Below are 27,369 nucleotides of genomic sequence, written 5' to 3'. Positions count from 1 at the left end.
CATCATTGTTTGTAATATTTGGAGCACAATTCAATAGTCATAAACGTGTGTGGTGTCACTTCTTGTTCTGATTCATCCTGGTGCCATATTTATGCCTTTACAGTAGCAATAAAAATACAGTTTCCGCTCCAGTCTGACGCTTACGGCCACACCACCCGGAAAACGCCTGATCTCGTCTGATCTCGGAAGCAAAGCAGAGTTGGGCCTGGTCAGTACTTGAATGGGAGACCGCCTGGGAATACCAGGTGCTGTAAGCTTTTGCACTTCCATTTCATTGTGGTACATTTGGAGAATAATTCTGTTATAATCTCATAGCACTCTTTGATATGTCACTGTTTCGTCTTTGATTGTAATATTGGGAGCACAATTCAAATGTCATAAAATCTCTGATGTCGCTTCGTGTTGTGGTTTATCCTGGTGCCATATTTATGCCTTTACAGTAGCAATAAAAATACAATTTCCGTTCCAGTCTGACGCTTACAGCTACACCACCCTGAAAACGCCCGATCCCGTCTGATCTCAGAAGCCTAGCAGAGTTGGGTCTGTTCGGTACTTGAATGGAAGACCGCCTGGGAATACCAGGTGCTGTAAACTTTTGCACTTCCATTTCAGTGTGGGGTATTTGGAGAATAATTCCATTATGATGTCATAGTACTCTTTGATATGTCACTGTTTGATCTTTGTATGTAATATTTGGAGCACAATTCAATAGTCATAAACGTGTGTGGTGTCACTTCTTGTTCTGGTTCATCCTGGTGCCATATTTATGCCTTTACAGTAGCAATAAAAATACAATTTCCCTTCCAGTCTGACGCTTACAGCTACACCACCCTGAAAACGCCCGATCCCGTCTGATCTCAGAAGCCTAGCAGAGTTGGGCCTGTTCGGTACTTGAATGGAAGACCGCCTGGGAATACCAGGTGCTGTAAGCTTTTGCACATCCATTTCAGTGTGGGATATTTGGAGAATAATTCTGTTATAATCTCATAGCACTCTTTGATATGTCACTGTTTCATCTTTGATTGTAATATTGGGAGCACAATTCAAATGTCATAAAATGTCTGATGTCGCTTCGTGTTGTGGTTTATCCTGGTGCCATATTTATTCCTCTACACTAGCAATAAAAATACAATTTCCGTTCCAGTCTGACGCTTACAGCTACACCACCCTAAAAACGCCCGATCCTGTCTGATCTCAGAAGCAAAGCAGAGTTGGGCCTGGTCAGTACTTGAATGGGAGACCGCCTGGGAATACCAGGTGCTGTAAGCTTTTGCACTTCCATTTCATTGTGGTACATTTGGAGAATAACTCCGTTATGATGTCATAGTACTCTTTGATATGTCACTGTTTCATCTTTGTTTGTAATATTTGGAGCACAATTCAAATGTCATAAACTTGTCTGATGTCGCTTCGTGTTGTGGTTCATCCTGGTGCCATATTTATGCCTTTACAGTAGCAATAAAAATACAATTTCCGTTCCAGTGTGACGCTTACAGCTACACCACCCTGAACACGCCCAGTGGGTGTGTCCTAACGAGGAAGTGTTTTGGAGGGAAAGTGGAGAGGTGCTGTTCTTTTGTGTGGCTGTTATCTTTTTTTTCTTATTTTATTTTGGTTTCCCCTTTTTGTTTTTGGTGTTTTTTTCCTCCTCCCAGCACTCCTGCTGTGGAGGAGTGATTTTGGTTTCTCCCTTTTTGAGCCTTGGCTCTTTGGGCGGAAATCATGGCTTCGAACCCTGCTCGCCCCCAGACTACTCCTTTGGTTGATGGACAAAACAACAACATGGATGGTCTTCATGTGAGTGAGAGGAACCGGATATATGACAAGGAATTAACTGTTGTGCTGGACATTGAGGGTGTGGAGGAAATGGTGCCTATTGTGCTCATGAGAGCGGCTAAAGAAGTTTGTGGACAAATCATTGCTTGCAGACAGATTACCAAGCTAAAGTATGAACTGACAGTCACCTGCACAAAAGCAAAGGAGCGGCTGATGGATGGTTTTCGTGTCGGAGAGGCCAGGGTTCACGCCCGTGACGTCTCCGTTGATGAGCTGGTCGTCTCCTTCATGGGATTGCCGGCTTACATTGAGGACGAGGAGATTCTTGCGAAGCTCCTCTCCTGGGGAGTCTCTGCAGTCTCTGAGGTGCGGCGGAGAATGTGGCCGGGGACAACTGTGGCGGACGGAACGCGGTACGTGAAGGTTAGATTCACTGACACTGTACAGTCTCTGCCATACTCTGTCCGCTTCAACACAGCTGCAGGCCCGGATTACTTTCGGGTTATACATGACCGACAGGTGCGAGTGTGCAGGGGATGTTTGCAGCCTGACCATATTTTGCGTGATTGTCCAGACTTTCTGTGTAATAATTGTGGAAAACAGGGACACTATGCTCGTGAGTGTGTGGAGCCGAGGGCGCGAAGGTGCAGGGACTGCCGTGCATTCCTGCATCTGTGTGTGTGCAGTGGGTTGGATTCTGATGAGGACGGGGGTCACGGGGGGGAAAGTGGTGGGAGTGAAGCAGAGCAGGGTGGTGCATTTCAGGAGGAGGTTCAGGCGGCTGACGACTCCAGCCCTACTTCACAGCCTTTGGTCACTTTTGACTCCTTGGATGTAATTCCAAACTCCATCTTGTCTGGTACTGAGGCGCCTGGGAAGGGGGGGGCCGCGTGCTCTGCTCCTGACCAAGGGGAGGAGGCCTGTGAAGACCTCACTCCTAAGGCCACAGTGGGGGCGGTCGAACTCGGGAGGAGGATGAGTGGTGGGCTGCTTCCTCACTTTACCTCTGAAGGAGAGAGGTTGGTGCCAGCTGTGGCCCAATTCTCTAGACTGGGTGAGCGCAGTGAGAGCACTGAGAGTGCGCAGCCAACTATTCAGGAGGAGACATTCAGCCTGAGCAGGACACTGGCTCAAAAAAAGGCAGTCAATGAGGCTGGGGAACGGAGCAGGTCTCGGGGGCGTGGTGCTCGTGGTGCGGGCGGCGCGACCCGGGATCAGTCCCGTATCCCTACGCCCGGTACACCGGCCTCTGGCGCATCCCCCACTGTTTCATCCAGCTCTGGGAAGTCTGGAGCTGCTGAGGAATTACCGATGGTTCTGGAAGTGCAGTCTAATAAAAGGCTAAGTGATAGTGATGGGAAAGAGATTTCTAAAAAGTCTAAATGATGTTCGTTGTGTGCACCTCCTTCTCCCTCATGTTCATGGCTTTTTCCCTTGTGTCCCTTAACACAGGTGGGCTGCGGAGCCCCGTTCGCATGCACAGTGCGCTCCACTCATTGAGCTGGGGTGTGCTGTGTTTGCAGGAGACTCATTGGGAGCCATCTCATGTGCGTGCGGTGCAGGCAATGGGCGTGGGAACTGTCTTTTGTGCTCTTGGCTCTGCACTTTCGCGTGGTGTGGCTACTATTGTAAAAACGGACTTTTTTGGGACGCCCACACTGGTCCATGCGGATCCTGAAGGTGTTTTTGTTGTTGTTGATTTTGTCCAGCCTTTTGCATTTAGGCTTATCAATATTTATGCTCCGAATGAGGAGCAGGAAAGGAAGACTCTTTTTTCCTCTGTCTTTACTTATGTTAATTTAGAAACTATTGTTATTGGTGATTTCAATGTAGCCCTTATGAAAATAGACTTAAGTGTTAGTAATGTGTATAGAAATGACGTGTCTAGGACGCACTTGTTGGACCTTATGTCCCGATATGGTATGATTGAAGGCTGGAGAGCTCTGAATTTCAACAAGAGAGTTTTTTCCAGACGGCAAGTTGTCTTAGGGGTGTTAAAACAGTCCCGTATTGATTTATGTTTGATGTCTGAGGGCTTCTTGAGGCGAACGGCCTCAGTTTTCTATGATGACACTTGGTTAAGCGACCATTCTCCACTGCGTGTAGATTTTAGCCCTTTTAAAGGGCAGCGAACGGGGGGGGTTGTGGATTTTAAATAATTCTTTGCTTGAAGATGAGAATTATTGTAATAGAATGAATAGGTTGTTTGATTCTTTTGATATGGAAATGGAATGTTTTGAGTCAATTGTGGACTGGTGGGAAGAGGCAAAGAAAAGAATAAAGCGCCTCTCAATAAATTTTAGCAAACGGAAAAACTGGTTGTTAAAGGCAGAGGAGACTCAGTTAAAACATAGGCTGAGGGACATTGTGAGTAGGTCAGCTTTTACTAGTGGTCCAGTGAATCCTGAATATTTAGATGTTAAAGCTCAGCTGGATAATATTGAAATCTCTAAATGTAGAGGTGCCATGCTGCGTGCAAGAGCACAGTATACTGTGCAGGGTGAAAGATCTACAGGTTTTTTCTTCGCAATGGAGAAGGTGAGGCAAAAAAAGATGTATATTGAAAAACTGATGAATGATTTGGGAGAGGAGGTGTCGGATATTGATGATGTGTTGGGTGTTGTGGGAAAATTCTATGGTGCTTTGTTTAGTTCGGAGGGTGTCTTAGTAGATCGTTTAGATGAGGTGGTCAATTCTTTAAGTGGCAGGTTGTCAGATGCTGAGGCTGAGGCGTGTGATGCGCCTCTTGTGTTGGAGGAGGTCAGATCTGCAGTGAAGCTCCTCAGTACTGGCAAAGCCCCAGGTGAGGATGGGCTCACCAGTGAATTCTACAGGTGCTTCGCAACCAGGCTGGCGCCTATTCTCCTTCGACTCTTTCAGGAGATGGAGAGAGAGGGGAGAGCCTCAAGTTCCTTTGCTTTGAGTGTAGTGTCCCTTGTTTTTAAGAAGGGAGACAGGAATAAATTGGAAAATTACAGGCCAATCAGCTTATTGAATGTGGATTATAAAATTCTTGCCAAACTTTTAGCGGGCCGTATCCGAGGTGTAATGGAGTCGGTTGTTTTATCTGCCCAGGCTTACAGTGTCCCTGGCCGGGACATCTCGGACTCAATTTTGTCTATAAAATATTTATTGAATGTGATGCATGACACGGGTGGTATTCATGTAAGCGTAGATTTTAATAAAGCGTTTGATAGAGTGGAGCATAACTTTCTGTTTGCTGTATTAGAAAAAATGGGGTTTGGTTCAAATTTTGTTAATTGGATAAGATTATTGTATGGATCTGCTTCTAGTAAGGTCAAATGTAATGGTGCGATGACAGATGTTTTTCCTGTGAAGCGTTCTATCCGTCAGGGATGCCCCCTCTCTGCTTTTCTTTATAGCCTCGTGGCTGAGCCTCTGGCTGCCATGTTGATGTCAGAGTGTAGTGTCAGGGGCATACTCTCCCCCGCAGGAGCTGAGTATAAGGTGCTACAGTTTGCAGATGACACGAATTTATTTTTGCATGACACCGAAAGTCTTGAGGCATCCTTACATGTGTTGACCATTTATGGTCTGGCCTCGGGTGCAAAAATGAACTTTGAAAAAACTTCTGTTGCATTTTGTGGTAGCGTAACTCCTCAGCCTTTGTCAGTGCATCTTCAGAAAGCGGGGAGCACGTACAGGGTCTTAGGGGTGCTTGTAGGTAAGGATGGTGGTGTAACGAATAGGAAAATGTGGGAAGATTTAATCAAAAAATTAGTAGCTAAATTAAATTTCTTAAAGTTTCGGAATTTGGGACTTAGAGGTAGAGTTTTAGTAGTGAATGCTTTGTGTCTGTCGAAATTGACCCATGCTCTAACTGTGAGCGAGCTGCCAGGTGACTGTGCAAATCGAATTTCTGTAATTTTATCCAAGTTTCTCTGGGGTAACAGTCGTTGTTTGGTCGCACACAATGTAATGATCAATGATGTTGATAAGGGAGGTCTGAATTTAATTGATCTAGTATTAAAAAAACAGGCACTGAGACTGAAGGTGCTCAGAAAATTTCTGGATCCAGACTGTCGGGCTCCCTGGAAGGAGTTTTTCTTGATGGATCTGAGCGTGTTGAATAATTTTGGTGCATTTAATCTTTGTCTGTTGCCCCCCAGCCCAGTGCTCGGGGTCCTCCCACACTTTGTGAGGGAGGCCTTGCAGGCGTGGGCCGCTTTGAGGCCTTTTGCTGTGGCAGTTCCTGGTTCACGGCTTGATTTGTGTAAAATGCCTCTCCGATTCAATCCAGACCTCCTCTCTTCTCCCTCCAGAGGGAGGAGAAAGATGATGGGAGTGTCTATGGAGAGAGCTGGGTTAACAGTTGTAGAGGATATTTTTTCACCTTTTGGGGATTGGAACATTGAATTTGTCCGTAGAAAATTTGTCATGTCGGGAGTGGTGTTTAGAAGAAATTCGGTTTCGGTGTTGTTAAACTCATTTAAAGAGTACCTGTTCAGATGGTGGGGCACCCTGCTAACAGGTGGCACGCCTCCTGATGTGGGCTTCGCCCCCCTTGATTTTGATATACATTTTGATGGTTCAGTCAGGCGTTTCACCTCCCTGCACACTCGCACCTTCTACCGGTTACTGTTGGCTCATGTGGTCAGGGCTCCTGCAGCTGAACGTGCCTGGTCCCGTTCATACCCTACTCATGACATCTCACCCATCTGGGCCAAGACATTCCAATGGTACACCTCACCCCAGCTCGCAAATTTTGAGTTCAAATTGAAACATAGACTGATTTACACGCGCGCTACACTGCACACTATATACCCAGACAGGTATGGCAGAGATTGTCCGGTGTGTGGTGGGTCTTACGAGGATCTCCATCACCTCTTCGTCACGTGCCCGGCCGTCCGCCCCTTCTGGACCCGGGTGCAGGATCTGCTCGCCCGGAGACTGTCTTGGAGACTTCCACCGCCGGCCTCTCTTGGGGGAGGCGACCAGGAACCATGGTTTCTCCTCTTTGGGCCCTCCGTCAGCCGCTCTGGAGCAAACCGCCACCTCTGTCATCTCATCCTGTCCATAGCCCGGTATACCATCTACATCGTCAGGAACATCTACCACTTTGACCACCGCACCGCACGCCACTGGCCCATCTTCACCCGTCTCCTCACCGTCCGCCTGCGTCACCTGCACTCGGCTGAGGAGCATCGCTTCATCACTACCTTCTCTCCCAATCAGTCACTTTTCTCTATCCATCCGAATGACGCTCTGGTCATGAACATTTGAACTGTTTCAGGACATCCATCCTGGCAATCATGGACTCACTGCCCCCTCATCTGCTCAACCCATCCCGGACTCTTTTACCTAGGAAATTGGACTCACTGAGCACGTTCAGTAAAAACAAAGTGAAGAAAAACGAAAAGAACAATAAGAGAAAAGATAAAATTATAATAATTAAAAAATTAAAAAATCAAAAAAAAAAAAGAAAAAAGAAAAAAATAGGAAAAATAAATAAATACATAAATAAAATAAAATAAAAAATGAAATTGAATAAAAAAAAAAAAAAAAGAAAGAAAAAAAAAAAAAAAAAAGAAATGTAAATAACTGTCTAGTGTTCTGTTGTCTGTTCCCTCTGCCTCATGTCCTTGTGTGTGTTGTCTTGTTGTTCTTGTAATTGTAAATATTGTACATAACCCGTATGTGTCAGTTTGTATTACGTGTATGTGTCTGTGTTGTAAATAGTTTTCTTTGATGTTTTGTGCTGTGTATACTGGTTTTATTGTATCTCTTGAATTTCAATATTAAAAGATCCCCCCCCCCCCAAAACGTCTGATCTCGGAAGCATAGCAGAGTTGGGCCTGGTCAGTACTTGAATGGGAAACCACCTGGGAACACCAGGGTCTGTAAGCCTTTGCACGTCCATTTCCGTGTGGGATATTTGGAGGATAATTCTGTTATAATCTCGTAGCACTCTTTGATATGTCACTGTTTCATCTTTGTATGTAATATTGGGAGCACAATTCAATAGTCATAAACGTGTGTGGTGTCACTTCTTGTTCTGGTTCATCCTGGTGCCATACTTATGCCTTTACAGTAGCAATAAAAATACAATTTCCCTTCCAGTCTGACGCTTACAGCTACACCACCCTGAAAACGCCCGATCCCGTCTGATCTCAGAAGCCTAGCAGAGTTGGGCCTGTTCGGTACTTGAATGGGAGACTGCCTGGGAATACCAGGTGCTGTAAGCTTTTGCACTTCCATTTCATTGTGGTACATTTGGAGAAAAACTCCGTTATGATGTCATAGTACTCTTTGATATGTCACTGTTTGATCTTTGCATGTAATATTTGGAGCACAATTCAAATGTCATAAACGTGTGTGATGTCACTTCTTGTTCTCGTTCATCCTGGTGCCATATTTATGCCTTTACAGTAGCAATAAAGATATTATTTCCGTTCCAGTCTGACACTTACGGCCACACCACCCTGAAAACGCCTGATCTTGTTTGATCTCGGAAGCAAAGAGGAGTTGGGCCTGGTCAGTACTTGAATGGAAGACCGACTGGGAATACCAGGTGCTGTAAGCTTTTGCACTTCCATTTCATTGTGGTACATTTGGAGAATAACTCCGTTATGATGTCATAGTACTCTTTGATATGTCACTGTTTGATCTTTGCATGTAATATTTGCAGAACAATTCAAATGTCATAAACGTGTGTGATGTCACTTCTTGTTCTGGTTCATCCTGGTGCCATATTTATGCCTTTACAGTAGCAATAAAAATATTATTTCCGTTCCAGTCTGACGCTTACGGCCACGCCACCCTGAAAATGCCCGATCCCGTCTGATCTCAGAAGCCTAGCAGAGTTGGGCCTGTTCGGTACTTGAATGGAAGACCGCCTGGGAATGCCAGGTCCTGTAAGCTTTTGCACTTCCATTTCAGTGTGGGGTATTTGGAGAATAATTCCATTATGATGTCATAGTACTCTTTGATATGTCACTGTTTGATCTTTGTATGTAATATTTGGAGCACAATTCAAATGTCATAAAAGTGTGTGATGTCACTTCTTGTTCTGGTTCATCCTTGTGCCATATTTATGCCTTTACAGTAGAAATAAAAATATTATTTCCGTTCCAGTCTGACGCTTACGGCCACACCACCCTGAAAACGCCCGATCTTGTCTGATCTCGGAAGCAAAGAGGAGTTGGGCCTGGTCAGTACTTGAATGGAACCCTGGGAATACCAGGTGCTGTAAGCTTTTGCACTTCCATTTCATTGTGGTACATTTGGAGAATAACTCCGTTATGACGTCATAGTACTCTTTGATATGTCACTGTTTGATCTTTGCATGTCATATTTGGAACACAATTCAAATGTCATAAAAGTGTGTGATGTCACTTCTTGTTGTGGTGCCATAGTTATGCCTTTACTCTAGCAATAAAAATACAATTTCCGTTTCAGTCTGACACTTACGGCCACACCACCCTGAAAACGCCCGATCTTGTCTGATCTCGGAAGCAAAGAGGAGTTGGGCCTGGTCAGTACTTGAATGGAAGACCGCCTGGGAATACCAGGTGCTGTAAGCTTTTGCACTTCCATTTCATTGTGGTACATTTGGAGAATAACTCCGTTATGACGTCATAGTACTCTTTGATATGTCACTGTTTGATCTTTGTATGTAATATTTGGAGCACAATTCAAATGTCATAAACGTGTGTGGTGTCACTTCTTGTTCTGGTTCATCCTGGTGCCATATTTATGCCTTTACAGTAGCAATAAAAATACAATTTCCCTTCCAGTCTGACGCTTACATCTACACCACCCTGAAAACGCCCGATCCCGTCTGATCTCAGAAGCCTAGCAGAGTTGGGCCTGTTTGGTACTTGAATGGAAGCGCGCCTGGGAATACCAGGTGCTGTAAGCTTTTGCACGTCCATTTCAGTGTGGGGTATTTGGAGAATAATTCCATTATGATGTCATAGTACTCTTTGATATGTCACTGTTTGATCTTTGTATGTAATATTTGGAGCACAATTCAAATGTCATAAAAGTGTGTGATGTCACTTCTTGTTCTGGTTCATCCTGGTGCCATATTTATGCCTTTACTCTAGCAATAAAAATACGATTTCCGTTCCAGCCTGACGCTTACGGCCACACCACCCTGAAAACGCCTGATCTCTTCTGATCTCGGAAGCGAAGCAGAGTTGGGCCTGGTCAGTACTTGAATGGGAGACTGCCAGGTGCTGCAAGCTTTTGCACGTCCATTTCAGTGTGGGATATTTAGAGAATAATTCTGTTATAATCTCATAGCACTCTTTGATATGTCACTGTTTGATCTTTGTATGTAATATTGGGAGCACGATTCAAATGTCATAAAAGTGTGTGATGTCATTTCTTGCTGTGGTTCATCCTGGTGCCATAGTTATGCCTTTAGTCTAGCAATAAAAATACAATTTCCGTTCTGGCCTGCCGCTTACGGCCACACCACCCTGAAAACGTCCGATCTCATCTGATCTCGGAAGAAAAGCAGAGTTTGGCCTGCTCGGTACTTGAATGGGAGACCGCCTGAGAATACCAGGTGCTGTAAGCTTTTGCACTTCCATTTTATTGTGGTACATTTGGAGAATAACTCCATTATGACGTCATAGTACTCTTTGATATGTCACTGTTTGATCTTTGCATGTAATATTTGGAACACAATTCAAATGTCATAAACGTGTGTGATGTCACTTCTTGTTCTGGTTTATCCTGGTGCCATATTTATGCCTTTACAGTAGCAATAAAAATATTATTTCCGTTTCAGTCTGACGCTTACGGCCACACCACCCTGAAAACGCCCGATCTTGTCTGATCTCGGAAGCAAAGAGGAGCTGGGCCTGGTCAGTACTTGAATGGAAGACCGCCTGGGAATACCAGGTGCTGTAAGCTTTTGCACTTCCATTTCATTGTGGTACATTTGGAGAATAACTCCGTTATGACGTCATAGTACTCTTTGATATGTCACTGTTTGATCTTTGCATGTAATATTTGGAACACAATTCAAATGTCATAAACGTGTGTGATGTCACTTCTTGTTCTGGTTCATCCTGGTGCCATATTTATGCCTTTACAGTAGCAATAAAAATATTATTTCCGTTCCAGTCTGACGCTTACGCCCACACCACCCTGAAAACGCCCGATCTTGTCTGATCTCGAAAGCAAAGAGGAGTTGGGCCTGGTCAGTACTTGAATGGAAGACCGCCTGGGAATACCAGGTGCTGTAAGCTTTTGCACTTCCATTTCATTGTGGTACATTTGGAGAATAACTCCGTTATGACGTCATAGTACTCTTTGATATGTCACTGTTTGATCTTTGCATGTAATATTTTGAACACAATTCAAATGTCATAAAAGTGTGTGATGTCACTTCTTGTTGTGGTGCCATAGTTATGCCTTTACTCTAGCAATAAAAATACACTTTCCGCTCCAGTCTGACGCTTACGGCCACACCACCCTGAAAACGTCTGATCTCGGAAACAAAGCAGGGTTGGGCCTGGTCAGTACTTGAATGGGAGACCACCTGGGAACACCAGGTGCTGTAAGCTTTTGCACGTCCATTTCAGTGTGGGATATTTGGAGAATAATTCTGTTATAATCTCATAGCACTCTTTGATATGTCACTGTTTCATCTTTGTATGTAATATTGGGAGCACAATTCAATAGTCATAAACGTGTGTGGTGTCACTTCTTGTTCTGGTTCATCCTGGTGCCATATTTATGCCTTTACAGTAGCAATAAAAATACAATTTCCATTCCAGTCTGACGCTTACAGCCACACCACCCTGAAAACGCACGATCCCGTCTGATCTCAGAAGCCTAGCAGAGTTAAGCCTGCTCGGTACTTGAATGGGAGACCGCCTGGGAATACCAGGTGCTGTAAGCTTTTGCACTTCCATTTCAGTGTGGGGTATTTGGAGAATAATTCCATTATGATGTCATAGTACTCTTTGATATGTCACTGTTTCATCTTTGTATGTAATATTTGGAGCACAATTCAAATGTCATAAACTTGTCTGATGTCGCTTCGTGTTGTGGTTCATCCTGGTGCCATATTTATGCCTTTACAGTAGCAATAAAAATACAATTTCCGTTCCAGTCTGACGCTTACAGCTACACCACCCTGAAAACGCCCGATCCCGTCTGATCTCAGAAGCCTAGCAGAGTTGCACCTGTTCGGTACTTGAATGGGAGACAGCCTGGGAATACCAGGTGCTGTAAGCTTTTGCACTTCCATTTCATTGTGGTACATTTGGAGAATAACTCCGTTATGATGTCATAGTACTCTTTGATATGTCACTGTTTGATCTTTGCATGTAAAATTTGGAGCACAATTCAAATGTCATAAACGTGTGTGATGTCACTTCTTGTTCTGGTTCATCCTGGTGCCATATTTATGCCTTTACAGTAGCAATAAAAATATTATTTCCGTTCCAGTCTGACGCTTACAGCTACACCACCATGAAAACGCACGATCCCGTCTGATCTCAGAAGCCTAGCAGAGTTGCGCCTGCTCGGTACTTGAATGGGAGACCGCCTGGGAATACCAGGTGCTGTAAGCTTTTGCACTTCCATTTCATTGTGGTACATTTGGAGAGTAACTCCGTTATGATGTCATAGTACTCTTTGATATGTCACTGTTTGATCTTTGTATGTAATATTTGGAGCACAATTCAAATGTCATAAACGTGTGTGATGTCACTTCTTGTTCTGGTTCATCCTGGTGCCATATTTATGCCTTTACAGTAGCAATAAAAATATTATTTCCGTTCCAGTCTGAAGCTTACGGCCACACCACCTTGAAAACGCCCGATCTTGTCTGATCTCGGAAGCAAAGAGGAGTTGGGCCTGGTCAGTACTTGAATGGAAGACCGCCTGGGAATACCAGGTGCTGTAAGCTTTTGCACTTCCATTTCATTGTGGTACATTTGGAGAATAACTCCGTTATGACGTCATAGTACTCTTTGATATGTCACTGTTTGATCTTTGCATGTAATATTTGGAACACAATTCAAATGTCATAAAAGTGTGTGATGTCACTTCTTGTTGTGGTGCCATAGTTATGCCTTTACTCTAGCAATAAAAATACAGTTTCCACTCCAGTCTGACACTTACGGCCACACCACCCTGAAAACGCCTGATCTCGTCTGATCTCGAAAGCAAAGCAGAGTTGGGCCTGGTCAGTACTTGAATGGGAGACCACCTGGGAACACCAGGTGCTGTAAGCTTTTGCACTTCCATTTCATTGTGGTACATTTGGAGAATAACTCCGTTATGACGTCATAGTACTCTTTGATATGTCACTGTTTGATCTTTGCATGTAATATTTGGAACACAATTCAAATGTCATAAAAGTGTGTGATGTCACTTCTTGTTGTGGTGCCATAGTTATGCCTTTACTCTAGCAATAAAAATACAGTTTCCAATCCAGTCTGACACTTACGGCCACACCACCCTGAAAACGCCTGATCTCGAAAGCAAAGCAGAGTTGGGCCTGGCCAGTACTTGAATGGGAGACCACCTGGGAACACCAGGTGCTGTAAGCTTTTGCACTTCCATTTCAGTGTGGGGTATTTGGAGAATAATTCCATCATGATGTCATAGTACTCTTTGATATGTCACTGTTTGATCTTTGTATGTAATATTTGGAGCACAATTCAAATGTCATAAAAGTGTGTGATGTCACTTCTTGTTCTGGTTCATCCTTGTGCCATATTTATTCCTTTACACTAGCAATAAAAATACAATTTCCATTCCAGTCTGACGCTTACAGCTACACCACCCTGAAAACGCACGATCCCGTCTGATCTCAGAAGCCTAGCAGAGTTGCGCCTGCTCGGTACTTGAATGGGAGACCGCCTGGGAATACCAGGTGCTGTAAGCTTTTGCACTTCCATTTCAGTGTGGGATATTTGGAGAATAATTCTGTTATAATCTCATAGCACTCTTTGATATGTCACTGTTTCATCTTTGTATGTAATATTGGGAGCACAATTCAAATGTCATAAACGTGTGTGGTGTCACTTCTTGTTCTGGTTCATGCTTGTGCCATATTTATGCCTTTACAGTAGCAATAAAAATATTATTTCCGTTCCAGTCTAACGCTTACGGCCACACCACCCTGAAAACGCCCGATCTTGTCTGATCTCGGAAGCAAAGAGGAGTTGGGCCTGGTCAGTACTTGAATGGAACCCTGGGAATACCAGGTGCTGTAAGCTTTTGCACTTCCATTTCATTGTGGTACATTTGGAGAATAACTCCGTTATGACGTCATAGTACTCTTTGATATGTCACTGTTTGATCTTTGCATGTAATATTTAGAACACAATTCAAATGTCATAAAAGTGTGTGATGTCACTTCTTGTTGTGGTGCCATAGTTATGCCTTTACTCTAGCAATAAAAATACAATTTCCGTTCCAGTCTGACGCTTACGGCCAAACCACCCTGAAAATGCCCGATCCCGTCTGACCTCAGAAGCCTAGCAGAGTTGGGCCTGTTCGGTACTTGAATGGAAGACCGCCTGGGAATGCCAGGTCCTGTAAGCTTTTGCACTTCCATTTCAGTGTGGGGTATTTGGAGAATAATTCCATTATGATGTCATAGTACTCTTTGATATGTCACTGTTTGATCTTTGTATGTAATATTTGGAGCACAATTCAAATGTCATAAAAGTGTGTGATGTCACTTCTTGTTCTGGTTCATCCTTGTGCCATATTTATGCCTTTACAGTAGCAATAAAAATATTATTTCCGTTCCAGTCTGACGCTTACGGCCACACCACCCTGAAAACGCCCGATCTTGTCTGTTCTCGGAAGCAAAGAGGAGTTGGGCCTGGTCAGTACTTGAATGGAACCCTGGGAATACCAGGTGCTGTAAGCTTTTGCACTTCCATTTCATTGTGGTACATTTGGAGAATAACTCCGTTATGACGTCATAGTACTCTTTGATATGTCACTGTTTGATCTTTGCATGTAATATTTAGAACACAATTCAAATGTCATAAAAGTGTGTGATGTCACTTCTTGTTGTGGTGCCATAGTTATGCCTTTACTCTAGCAATAAAAATACAATTTCCGTTCCAGTCTGACGCTTACGGCCACACCACCCTGAAAACGCCTGATTTCGTCTGATCTCAGAAGCAAAGCAGAGTCGGGCCTGGTCAGTACTTGAATGGGAGACTACCTGGGAACACCAGGTGCTGTAAGCTTTTGCACGTCCATTTCAGTGTGGGATATTTGGAGAATAATTCTGTTATAATCTCATAGCACTCTTTGATATGTCACTGTTTCATCTTTGTATGTAATATTGGGAGCACAATTCAATAGTCATAAACGTGTGTGGTGTCACTTCTTGTTATGGTTCATCCTGGTGCCATATTTATGCCTTTACAGTAGCAATAAAAATACAATTTCCCTTCCAGTCTGACGCTTACAGCTACACCACCCTGAAAACGCCCGATCCCGTCTGATCTCAGAAGCCTAGCAGAGTTGCACCTGTTCGGTACTTGAATGGGAGACAGCCTGGGAATACCAGGTGCTGTAAGCTTTTGCACTTCCATTTCATTGTGGTACATTTGGAGAATAACTCCGTTATGATGTCATAGTACTCTTTGATATGTCACTGTTTGATCTTTGCATGTAAAATTTGGAGCACAATTCAAATGTCATAAACGTGTGTGATGTCACTTCTTGTTCTGGTTCATCCTGGTGCCATATTTATGCCTTTACAGTAGCAATAAAAATATTATTTCCGTTCCAGTCTGACGCTTACAGCTACACCACCATGAAAACGCACGATCCCGTCTGATCTCAGAAGCCTAGCAGAGTTGCGCCTGCTCGGTACTTGAATGGGAGACCGCCTGGGAATACCAGGTGCTGTAAGCTTTTGCACTTCCATTTCATTGTGGTACATTTGGAGAGTAACTCCGTTATGATGTCATAGTACTCTTTGATATGTCACTGTTTGATCTTTGTATGTAATATTTGGAGCACAATTCAAATGTCATAAACGTGTGTGATGTCACTTCTTGTTCTGGTTCATCCTGGTGCCATATTTATGCCTTTACAGTAGCAATAAAAATATTATTTCCGTTCCAGTCTGAAGCTTACGGCCACACCACCTTGAAAACGCCCGATCTTGTCTGATCTCGGAAGCAAAGAGGAGTTGGGCCTGGTCAGTACTTGAATGGAAGACCGCCTGGGAATACCAGGTGCTGTAAGCTTTTGCACTTCCATTTCATTGTGGTACATTTGGAGAATAACTCCGTTATGACGTCATAGTACTCTTTGATATGTCACTGTTTGATCTTTGCATGTAATATTTGGAACACAATTCAAATGTCATAAAAGTGTGTGATGTCACTTCTTGTTGTGGTGCCATAGTTATGCCTTTACTCTAGCAATAAAAATACAGTTTCCACTCCAGTCTGACACTTACGGCCACACCACCCTGAAAACGCCTGATCTCGTCTGATCTCGAAAGCAAAGCAGAGTTGGGCCTGGTCAGTACTTGAATGGGAGACCACCTGGGAACACCAGGTGCTGTAAGCTTTTGCACTTCCATTTCATTGTGGTACATTTGGAGAATAACTCCGTTATGACGTCATAGTACTCTTTGATATGTCACTGTTTGATCTTTGCATGTAATATTTGGAACACAATTCAAATGTCATAAAAGTGTGTGATGTCACTTCTTGTTGTGGTGCCATAGTTATGCCTTTACTCTAGCAATAAAAATACAGTTTCCAATCCAGTCTGACACTTACGGCCACACCACCCTGAAAACGCCTGATCTCGAAAGCAAAGCAGAGTTGGGCCTGGCCAGTACTTGAATGGGAGACCACCTGGGAACACCAGGTGCTGTAAGCTTTTGCACTTCCATTTCAGTGTGGGGTATTTGGAGAATAATTCCATCATGATGTCATAGTACTCTTTGATATGTCACTGTTTGATCTTTGTATGTAATATTTGGAGCACAATTCAAATGTCATAAAAGTGTGTGATGTCACTTCTTGTTCTGGTTCATCCTTGTGCCATATTTATTCCTTTACACTAGCAATAAAAATACAATTTCCATTCCAGTCTGACGCTTACAGCTACACCACCCTGAAAACGCACGATCCCGTCTGATCTCAGAAGCCTAGCAGAGTTGCGCCTGCTCGGTACTTGAATGGGAGACCGCCTGGGAATACCAGGTGCTGTAAGCTTTTGCACTTCCATTTCAGTGTGGGATATTTGGAGAATAATTCTGTTATAATCTCATAGCACTCTTTGATATGTCACTGTTTCATCTTTGTATGTAATATTGGGAGCACAATTCAAATGTCATAAACGTGTGTGGTGTCACTTCTTGTTCTGGTTCATGCTTGTGCCATATTTATGCCTTTACAGTAGCAATAAAAATATTATTTCCGTTCCAGTCTAACGCTTACGGCCACACCACCCTGAAAACGCCCGATCTTGTCTGATCTCGGAAGCAAAGAGGAGTTGGGCCTGGTCAGTACTTGAATGGAACCCTGGGAATACCAGGTGCTGTAAGCTTTTGCACTTCCATTTCATTGTGGTACATTTGGAGAATAACTCCGTTATGACGTCATAGTACTCTTTGATATGTCACTGTTTGATCTTTGCATGTAATATTTAGAACACAATTCAAATGTCATAAAAGTGTGTGATGTCACTTCTTGTTGTGGTGCCATAGTTATGCCTTTACTCTAGCAATAAAAATACAATTTCCGTTCCAGTCTGACGCTTACGGCCAAACCACCCTGAAAATGCCCGATCCCGTCTGACCTCAGAAGCCTAGCAGAGTTGGGCCTGTTCGGTACTTGAATGGAAGACCGCCTGGGAATGCCAGGTCCTGTAAGCTTTTGCACTTCCATTTCAGTGTGGGGTATTTGGAGAATAATTCCATTATGATGTCATAGTACTCTTTGATATGTCACTGTTTGATCTTTGTATGTAATATTTGGAGCACAATTCAAATGTCATAAAAGTGTGTGATGTCACTTCTTGTTCTGGTTCATCCTTGTGCCATATTTATGCCTTTACAGTAGCAATAAAAATATTATTTCCGTTCCAGTCTGACGCTTACGGCCACACCACCCTGAAAACGCCCGATCTTGTCTGTTCTCGGAAGCAAAGAGGAGTTGGGCCTGGTCAGTACTTGAATGGAACCCTGGGAATACCAGGTGCTGTAAGCTTTTGCACTTCCATTTCATTGTGGTACATTTGGAGAATAACTCCGTTATGACGTCATAGTACTCTTTGATATGTCACTGTTTGATCTTTGCATGTAATATTTAGAACACAATTCAAATGTCATAAAAGTGTGTGATGTCACTTCTTGTTGTGGTGCCATAGTTATGCCTTTACTCTAGCAATAAAAATACAATTTCCGTTCCAGTCTGACGCTTACGGCCACACCACCCTGAAAACGCCTGATTTCGTCTGATCTCAGAAGCAAAGCAGAGTCGGGCCTGGTCAGTACTTGAATGGGAGACTACCTGGGAACACCAGGTGCTGTAAGCTTTTGCACGTCCATTTCAGTGTGGGATATTTGGAGAATAATTCTGTTATAATCTCATAGCACTCTTTGATATGTCACTGTTTCATCTTTGTATGTAATATTGGGAGCACAATTCAATAGTCATAAACGTGTGTGGTGTCACTTCTTGTTATGGTTCATCCTGGTGCCATATTTATGCCTTTACAGTAGCAATAAAAATACAATTTCCCTTCCAGTCTGACGCTTACAGCTACACCACCCTGAAAATGCCCGATCCCGTCTGATCTCAGAAGCCTAGCAGAGTTGGGCCTGGTCGGTACTTGAATGGAAGACCGCCTGGGAATACCAGGTGCTGTAAGCTTTTGCACTTCCATTTCATTGTGGTACATTTGGAGAATAACTCTGTTATGATGTCATAGTACTCTTTGATATGTCACTGTTTGATCTTTGCATGTAATATTTGGAGAACAATTCAAATGTCATAAACGTGTGTGATGTCACTTCTTGTTCTGGTTCATCCTGGTGCCATATTTATGCCTTTACAGTAGCAATAAAAATATTATTTCCGTTCCAGTCTGATGCTTACAGCTACACCACCATGAAAACGTACGATCCCGTCTGATCTCAGAAGCCTAGCAGAGATGCGCCTGGTCAGTACTTGAATGGGAGACCACCTGGGAACACCAGGTGCTGTAAGCTTTTGCACGTCCATTTCAGTGTGGGATATTTGGAGAATAATTCTGTTATAATCTCATAGCACTCTTTGATATGTCACTGTTTCATCTTTGTATGTAATATTGGGAGCACAATTCAAATGTCATAAACGTGTGTGGTGTCACTTCTTGTTCTGGTTCATCCTGGTGCCATATTTATGCCTTTACAGTAGCAATAAAAATACAATTTCCCTTCCAGTCTGACACTTACAGCTACACCACCCTGAAAATGCCCGATCCCGTCTGATCTCAGAAGCCTAGCAGAGTTGGGCCTGTTCGGTACTTGAATGGAAGACCGCCTGGGAATACCAGGTGCTGTAAGCTTTTGCACTTCCATTTCATTGTGGTACATTTGGAGAATAACTCCGTTATGACGTCATAGTACTCTTTGATATGTCACTGTTTGATCTTTGCATGTAATATTTGGAACACAATTCAAATGTCATAAAAGTGTGTGATGTCACTTCTTGTTGTTGTGCCATAGTTATGCCTTTACTCTAGCAATAAAAATACAATTTCCGTTCCAGTCTGACGCTTACGGCCACACCACCCTGAAAACGCCCGATCTCGTCTGATCTCGGAAGCAAAGAGGAGTTGGACCTGGTCAGTACTTGAATGGGAGACCACCTGGGAACACCAGGTGCTGTAAGCTTTTGCACTTCCATTTCAGTGTGGGGTATTTGGAGAATAATTCCATTATGATGTCATAGTACTCTTTGATATGTCACTGTTTGATCTTTGTATGTAATATTTGGAGCACAATTCAAATGTCATAAACGTGTGTGGTGTCACTTCTTGTTCTGGTTCATCCTGGTGCCATATTTATGCCTTTACAGTAGCAATAAAAATACAATTTCCCTTCCAGTCTGACGCTTACGGCTACACCACCCTGAAAACGCCCGATCCCGTCTGATCTCAGAAGCCTAGCAGAGTTGCGCCTGTTTGGTACTTGAATGGGAGACAGCCTGGGAATACCAGGTGCTGTAAGCTTTTGCACTTCCATTTCATTGTGGTACATTTGGAGAATAACTCCGTTATGATGTCATAGTACTCTTTGATATGTAACTGTTTGATCTTTGCATGTAAAATTTGGAGCACAATTCAAATGTCATAAACGTGTGTGATGTCACTTCTTGTTCTGGTTCATCCTGGTGCCATATTTATGCCTTTACAGTAGCAATAAAAATATTATTTCCGTTCCAGTCTGACACTTACGGCCACACCACCCTGAAAACGCCCGATCTTGTCTGATCTCGGAAGCAAAGAGGAGTTGGGCCTGGTCAGTACTTGAATGGAAGACCGCCTGGGAATACCAGGTGCTGTAAGCTTTTGCACTTCCATTTCATTGTGGTACATTTGGAGAATAACTCCGTTATGACGTCATAGTACTCTTTGATATGTCACTGTTTGATCTTTGCATGTAATATTTGGAACACAATTCAAATGTCATAAAAGTGTGTGATGTCACTTCTTGTTGTGGTGCCATAGTTATGCCTTTACTCTAGCAATAAAAATACACTTTCAGCTCCAGTCTGACGCTTACGGCCACACCACCCTGAAAACGTCTGATCTCGGAAACAAAGCAGGGTTGGGCCTGGTCAGTACTTGAATGGGAGACTACCTGGGAACACCAGGTGCTGTAAGCTTTTGCACGTCCATTTCAGTGTGGGATATTTGGAGAATAATTCTGTTATAATCTCATAGCACTCTTTGATATGTCACTGTTTCATCTTTGTATGTAATATTGGGAGCACAATTCAATAGTCATAAACGTGTGTGGTGTCACTTCTTGTTCTGGTTCATCCTGGTGCCATATTTATGCATTTACAGTAGCAATAAAAATACAGTTTCCCTTCCAGTCTGACGCTTACAGCTACACCACCCTGAAAACGCCCAATCCCGTCTGATCTCAGAAGCCTAGCAGAGTTGGGCCTATTCGGTACTTGAATGGAAGACCGCCTGGGAATACCAGGTGCTGTAAGCTTTTGCACTTCCATTTCAGTGTGGGGTATTTGGAGAATAATTCCATTATGATGTCATAGTACTCTTTGATATGTCACTGTTTGATCTTTGTATGTAATATTTGGAGCACAATTCAAATGTCATAAAAGTGTGTGATGTTACTTCTTGTTCCGGTTCATCTTTGTGCCATATTTATTCATTTACACTAGCAATAAAAATACAATTTCCGTTCCAGTGTGACGCTTACAGCTACACCACCCTGAAAACACACGATCCCGTCTGATCTCAGAAGCCTAGCAGAGTTGCGCCTGCTCGGTACTTGAATGGGAGACCGCCTGGGAATACCAGGTGCTGTAAGCTTTTGCACGTCCATTTCAGTGTGGGATATTTGGAGAATAATTCTGTTATAATCTCATAGCACTCTTTGATATGTCACTGTTTCATCTTTGTTTGTAATATTTGGAGCACAATTCAAATGTCATAAACTTGTCTGATGTCGCTTTGTGTTGTGGTTCATCCTGGTGCCATATTTATGCCTTTACAGTAGCAATAAAAATACGATTTCCGTTCCAGTCTGACGCTTACAGCTACACCACCCTGAAAACGCCCGATCCCGTCTGATCTCAGAAGCCTAGCAGAGTTGCGCCTGTTCGGTACTTGAATGGGAGACAGCCTGGGAATACCAGGTGCTGTAAGCTTTTGCACTTCCATTTCATTGTGGTACATTTGGAGAATAACTCCGTTATGATGTCATAGTACTCTTTGATATGTCACTGTTTGATCTTTGCATGTAAAATTTGGAGCACAATTCAAATGTCATAAACGTGTGTGATGTCACTTCTTGTTCTGGTTCATCCTGGTGCCATATTTATGCCTTTACAGTAGCAATAAAAATATTATTTCCGTTCCAGTCTGACGCTTACGGCCACACCACCCTGAAAACGCCCGATCTTGTCTGATCTCAGAAGCCTAGCAGAGTTGCGCCTGCTCGGTACTTGAATGGGAGACCGCCTTGGAATACCAGGTGCTGTAAGCTTTTGCACTTCCATTTCATTGTGGTACATTTGGAGAGTAACTCCGTTATGATGTCATAGTACTCTTTGATATGTCACTGTTTGATCTTTGTTTGTAATATTTGGAGCACAATTCAAATGTCATAAACGTGTGTGATGTCATTTCTTGTTCTGGTTCATCCTGGTGCCATATTTATGCCTTTACAGTAGCAATAAAAATATTATTTCCGTTCCAGTCTGACGCTTACGGCCACACCACCCTGAAAACGCCCGATCTTGTCTGATCTCGGAAGCAAAGAGGAGTTGGGCCTGGTCAGTACTTGAATGGAAGACCGCCTGGGAATACCAGGTGCTGTAAGCTTTTGCACTTCCATTTCATTGTGGTACATTTGGAGAATAACTCCGTTATGACGTCATAGTACTCTTTGATATGTCACTGTTTGATCTTTGCATGTAATATTTGGAACACAATTCAAATGTCATAAAAGTGTGTGATGTCACTTCTTGTTGTGGTGCCATAGTTATGCCTTTACTCTAGCAATAAAAATACACTTTCCGCTCCAGTCTGATGCTTACGGCCACACCACCCTGAAAATGTCTGATCTCAGAAACAAAGCAGAGTTGGGCCTGGTCAGTACTTGAATAGGAGACCACCTGGGAACACCAGGTGCTGTAAGCTTTTGCACGTCCATTTCAGTGTGGGATATTTGGAGAATAATTCTGTTATAATCTCATAGCACTCTTTGATATGTCACTGTTTCATCTTTGATTGTAATATTGGGAGCACAATTCAAATGTCATAAAATGTCTGATGTCGCTTCGTGTTGTGGTTTATCCTGGTGCCATATTTATGCCTTTACAGTAGCAATAAAAATACAATTTCCGTTCCAGTCTGACGCTTACAGCTACACCACCCTGAAAACGCCTGATCCCGTCTGATCTTAGAAGCCTAGCAGAGTTGGGCCTGTTCGGTACTTGAATGGGAGACCGCCTGGGAATACCAGGTGCTGTAAACTTTTGCACTTCCATTTCAGTGTGCGGTATTTGGAGAATAATTCCATTATGATGTCATAGTACTCTTTGATATGTCACTGTTTGATCTTTGTATGTAATATTTGGAGCACAATTCAATAGTCATAAACATGTGTGGTCACTTCTTGTTCTGGTTCATCCTGGTGCCATATTTATGCCTTTACAGTAGCAATAAAAATACAATTTCCCTTCCAGTCTGACGCTTACAGCTACACCACCCTGAAAACGCCCGATCCCGTCTGATCTCAGAAGCCTAGCAGAGTTGGGCCTGTTCGGTACTTGAATGGGAGACCGCCTGGGAATACCAGGTGCTGTAAGCTTTTGCACTTCCATTTCATTGTGGTACATTTGGAAAATAACTCCGTTATGACGTCATAGTACTCTTTGATATGTCACTGTTTGATCTTTGCATGTAATATTTGGAACACAATTCAAATGTCATAAAAGTGTGTGATATCACTTCTTGTTGTGGTGCCACAGTTATGCCTTTACTTTAGCAATAAAAATACACTTTCCGCTTCAGTCTGACGTTTACGGCCACACGACCCTGAAAACGCCTGATCTCATCTGATCTCGGAAGCAAAGAGGAGTTGGGCCTGGTCAGTACTTGAATGGAAGACCGCCTGGGAATACCAGGTGCTGTAAGCTTTTGCACTTCCATTTCATTGTGGTACATTTGGAGAATAACTCCGTTATGACGTCATAGTACTCTTTGATATGTCACTGTTTGATCTTTGCATGTAATATTTGGAACACAATTCAAATGTCATAAAAGTGTGTGATGTCACTTCTTGTTGTGGTGCCATAGTTATGCCTTTACTCTAGCAATAAAAATACACTTTCTGCTCCAGTCTGACGCTTACGGCCACCCCACCCTGAAAACGCCTGATCTCGTCTGATCTCAGAAGCAAAGCAGAGTTGGGCCTGGTCAGTACTTGAATGGGAGACCCCCTGGGAACACCAGGTGCTGTAAGCTTTTGCACGTCCATTTCAGTGTGGGGTATTTGGAGAATAATTCTGTTATAATCTCATAGCACTCTTTGATATGTCACTGTTTGATCTTTGATAGTAATATTGGGAGCACAATTCAATAGTCATAAACGTGTGTGGTGTCACTTCTTGTTGTGGTGCCATAGTTATGCCTTTACTCTAGCAATAAAAATACAATTTCCGTTCCAGTCTGACGCTTACGGCCACCCCACCCTGAAAACGCCCAGTGGGTGTGTCCTAACGAGGAAGTGTTTTGGAGGGAAAGTGGAGAGGTGCTGTTCTTTTGTGTGGCTGTTATCTTTTGTTTCTTATTTTATTTTGGTTTCCCCTTTTTGTTTTTGGTGTTTTTTTCCTCCTCCCAGCACTCCTGCTGTGGAGGAGTGATTTTGGTTTCTCCCTTTTTTAGCCTTGGCTCTTTGGGCGGAAATCATGGCTTCGAACCCTGCTCGCCCCAAGACTACTCCTTTGGTTGATGGACAAAACAAAAACATGGATGGTCTTAATGTGAGTGAGAGGAACCGGATATATGACAAGGAATTAACTGTTGTGCTGGACATTGAGGGTGTGGAGGAAATGGTGCCCATTGTGCTCATGAGAGCGGCTAAAGAAGTTTGTGGACAAATCATTGCTTGCAGACAGATTACCAAGCTAAAGTATGAACTGACAGTCACCTGCACAAAAGCAAAGGAGCGGCTGATGGATGGTTTTCGCGTCGGGGAGGCCAGGGTTCACGCCCGTGACGTCTCCGTTGATGAGCTGGTCGTCTCCTTCATGGGATTGCCGGCTTACATTGAGGACGAGGAGATTCTTGCGAAGCTCCTCTCCTGGGGAGTCTCTGCAGTCTCTGAGGTGCGGCGGAGAATGTGGCCGGGGACAACTGTGGCGGACGGAACGCGGTACGTGAAGGTTAGATTCACTGACACTGTACAGTCTCTGCCATACTCTGTCCGCTTCAACACAGCTGCAGGTCCGGATTACTTTCGGGTTATACATGACCGACAGGTGCGAGTGTGCAGGGGGTGTTTGCAGCCTGACCATATTTTGCGTGATTGTCCAGACTTTCTGTGTAATAATTGTGGAAAACAGGGACACTATGCTCGTGAGTGTGTGGAGCCGAGGGCGCGAAGGTGCAGGGACTGCCGTGCATTCCTGCATCTGTGTGTGTGCAGTGAGTTGGATTCTGATGAGGACGGGGGTCACGGGGGGGAAAGTGGTGGGAGTGAAGCAGAGCAGGGTGGTGCATTTCAGGAGGAGGTTCAGGCGGCTGACGACTCCAGCCCTACTTCACAGCCTTTGGTCACTTTTGACTCCTTGGATGTAATTCCAAACTCCATCTTGTCTGGTACTGAGGCGCCTGGGAAGGGGGGGGCCGCGTGCTCTGCTCCTGACCAAGGGGAGGAGGCCTGTGAAGACCTCACTCCTAAGGCCACAGTGGGGGCGGTCGAACTCGGGAGGAGGATGAGTGGTGGGCTGCTTCCTCACTTTACCTCTGAAGGAGAGAGGTTGGTGCCAGCTGTGGCCCAATTCTCCAGACTGGGTGAGCGCAGTGAGAGCACTGAGAGTGCGCAGCCAACTATTCAGGAGGAGACATTCAGCCTGAGCAGGACACTGGCTCAAAAAAAGGCAGTCAATGAGGCTGGGGAACGGAGCAGGTCTCGGGGGCGTGGTGCTCGTGGTGCGGGCGGCGCGACCCGGGATCAGTCCCGTATCCCTACGCCCGGTACACCGGCCTCTGGCGCATCCCCCACTGTTTCATCCAGCTCTGGGAAGTCTGGAGCTGCTGAGGAATTACCGATGGTTCTGGAAGTGCAGTCTAATAAAAGGCTAAGTGATAGTGATGGGAAAGAGATTTCTAAAAAGTCTAAATGATGTTCGTTGTGTGCACCTCCTTCTCCCTCATGTTCATGGCTTTTTCCCTTGTGTCCCTTAACACAGGTGGGCTGCGGAGCCCCGTTCGCATGCACAGTGCGCTCCACTCATTGAGCTGGGGTGTGCTGTGTTTGCAGGAGACTCATTGGGAGCCATCTCATGTGCGTGCGGTGCAGGCAATGGGCGTGGGAACTGTCTTTTGTGCTCTTGGCTCTGCACTTTCGCGTGGTGTGGCTACTATTGTAAAAACGGACTTTTTTGGGACGCCCACACTGGTCCATGCGGATCCTGAAGGTGCTTTTGTTGTTGTTGATTTTGTCCAGCCTTTTGCATTTAGGCTTATCAATATTTATGCTCCGAATGAGGAGCAGGAAAGGAAGACTCTTTTTTCCTCTGTCTTTACTTATGTTAATTTAGAAACTATTGTTATTGGTGATTTCAATGTAGCCCTTATGAAAATAGACTTAAGTGTTAGTAATGTGTATAGAAATGACGTGTCTAGGACGCACTTGTTGGACCTTATGTCCCGATATGGTATGATTGAAGGCTGGAGAGCTCTGAATTTCAACAAGAGAGTTTTTTCCAGACGGCAAGTTGTCTTAGGGGCATTGAAACAGTCCCGTATTGATTTATGTTTGATGTCTGAGGGCTTCTTGAGGCGAACGGCCTCAGTTTTCTATGATGACACTTGGTTAAGCGACCATTCTCCACTGCGTGTAGATTTTAGCCCTTTTAAAGGGCAGCGAACGGGGGGGTTGTGGATTTTAAATAATTCTTTGCTTGAAGATGAGAATTATTGTAATAGAATGAATAGGTTGTTTGATTCTTTTGATATGGAAATGGAATGTTTTGAGTCAATTGTGGACTGGTGGGAAGAGGCAAAGAAAAGAATAAAGCGCCTCTCAATAAATTTTAGCAAACGGAAAAACTGGTTGTTAAAGGCAGAGGAGACTCAGTTAAAACATAGGCTGAGGGACATTGTGAGTAGGTCAGCTTTTACTAGTGGTCCAGTGAATCCTGAATATTTAGATGTTAAAGCTCAGCTGGATAATATTGAAATCTCTAAATGTAGAGGTGCAAGAGCACAGTATACTGTGCAGGGTGAAAGATCTACAGGTTTTTTCTTCACAATGGAGAAGGTGAGGCAAAAAAAGATGTATATTGAAAAACTGATGAATGATTTGGGAGAGGAGGTGTTGGATATTGATGATGTGTTGGGTGTTGTGGGAAAATTCTATGGTGCTTTGTTTAGTTCGGAGGGTGTCTTAGTAGATCGTTTAGATGAGGTGGTCAATTCTTTAAGTGGCAGGTTGTCAGATGCTGAGGCTGAGGCGTGTGATGCGCCTCTTGTGTTGGAGGAGGTCAGATCTGCAGTGAAGCTCCTCAGTACTGGCAAAGCCCCAGGTGAGGATGGGCTCACCAGTGAATTCTACAGGTGCTTCGCAACCAGGCTGGCGCCTATTCTCCTTCGACTCTTTCAGGAGATGGAGAGAGAGGGGAGAGCCTCAAGTTC

Source organism: Telmatherina bonti (assembly GCF_933228915.1).
Source record: "Telmatherina bonti genome assembly, chromosome: 11".
In the NCBI taxonomy this organism is placed as follows: domain Eukaryota; kingdom Metazoa; phylum Chordata; class Actinopteri; order Atheriniformes; family Telmatherinidae; genus Telmatherina; species Telmatherina bonti.
The sequence above is the reverse complement of the archived record's forward strand: the minus strand, read 5'-3'. Positions refer to the sequence as shown.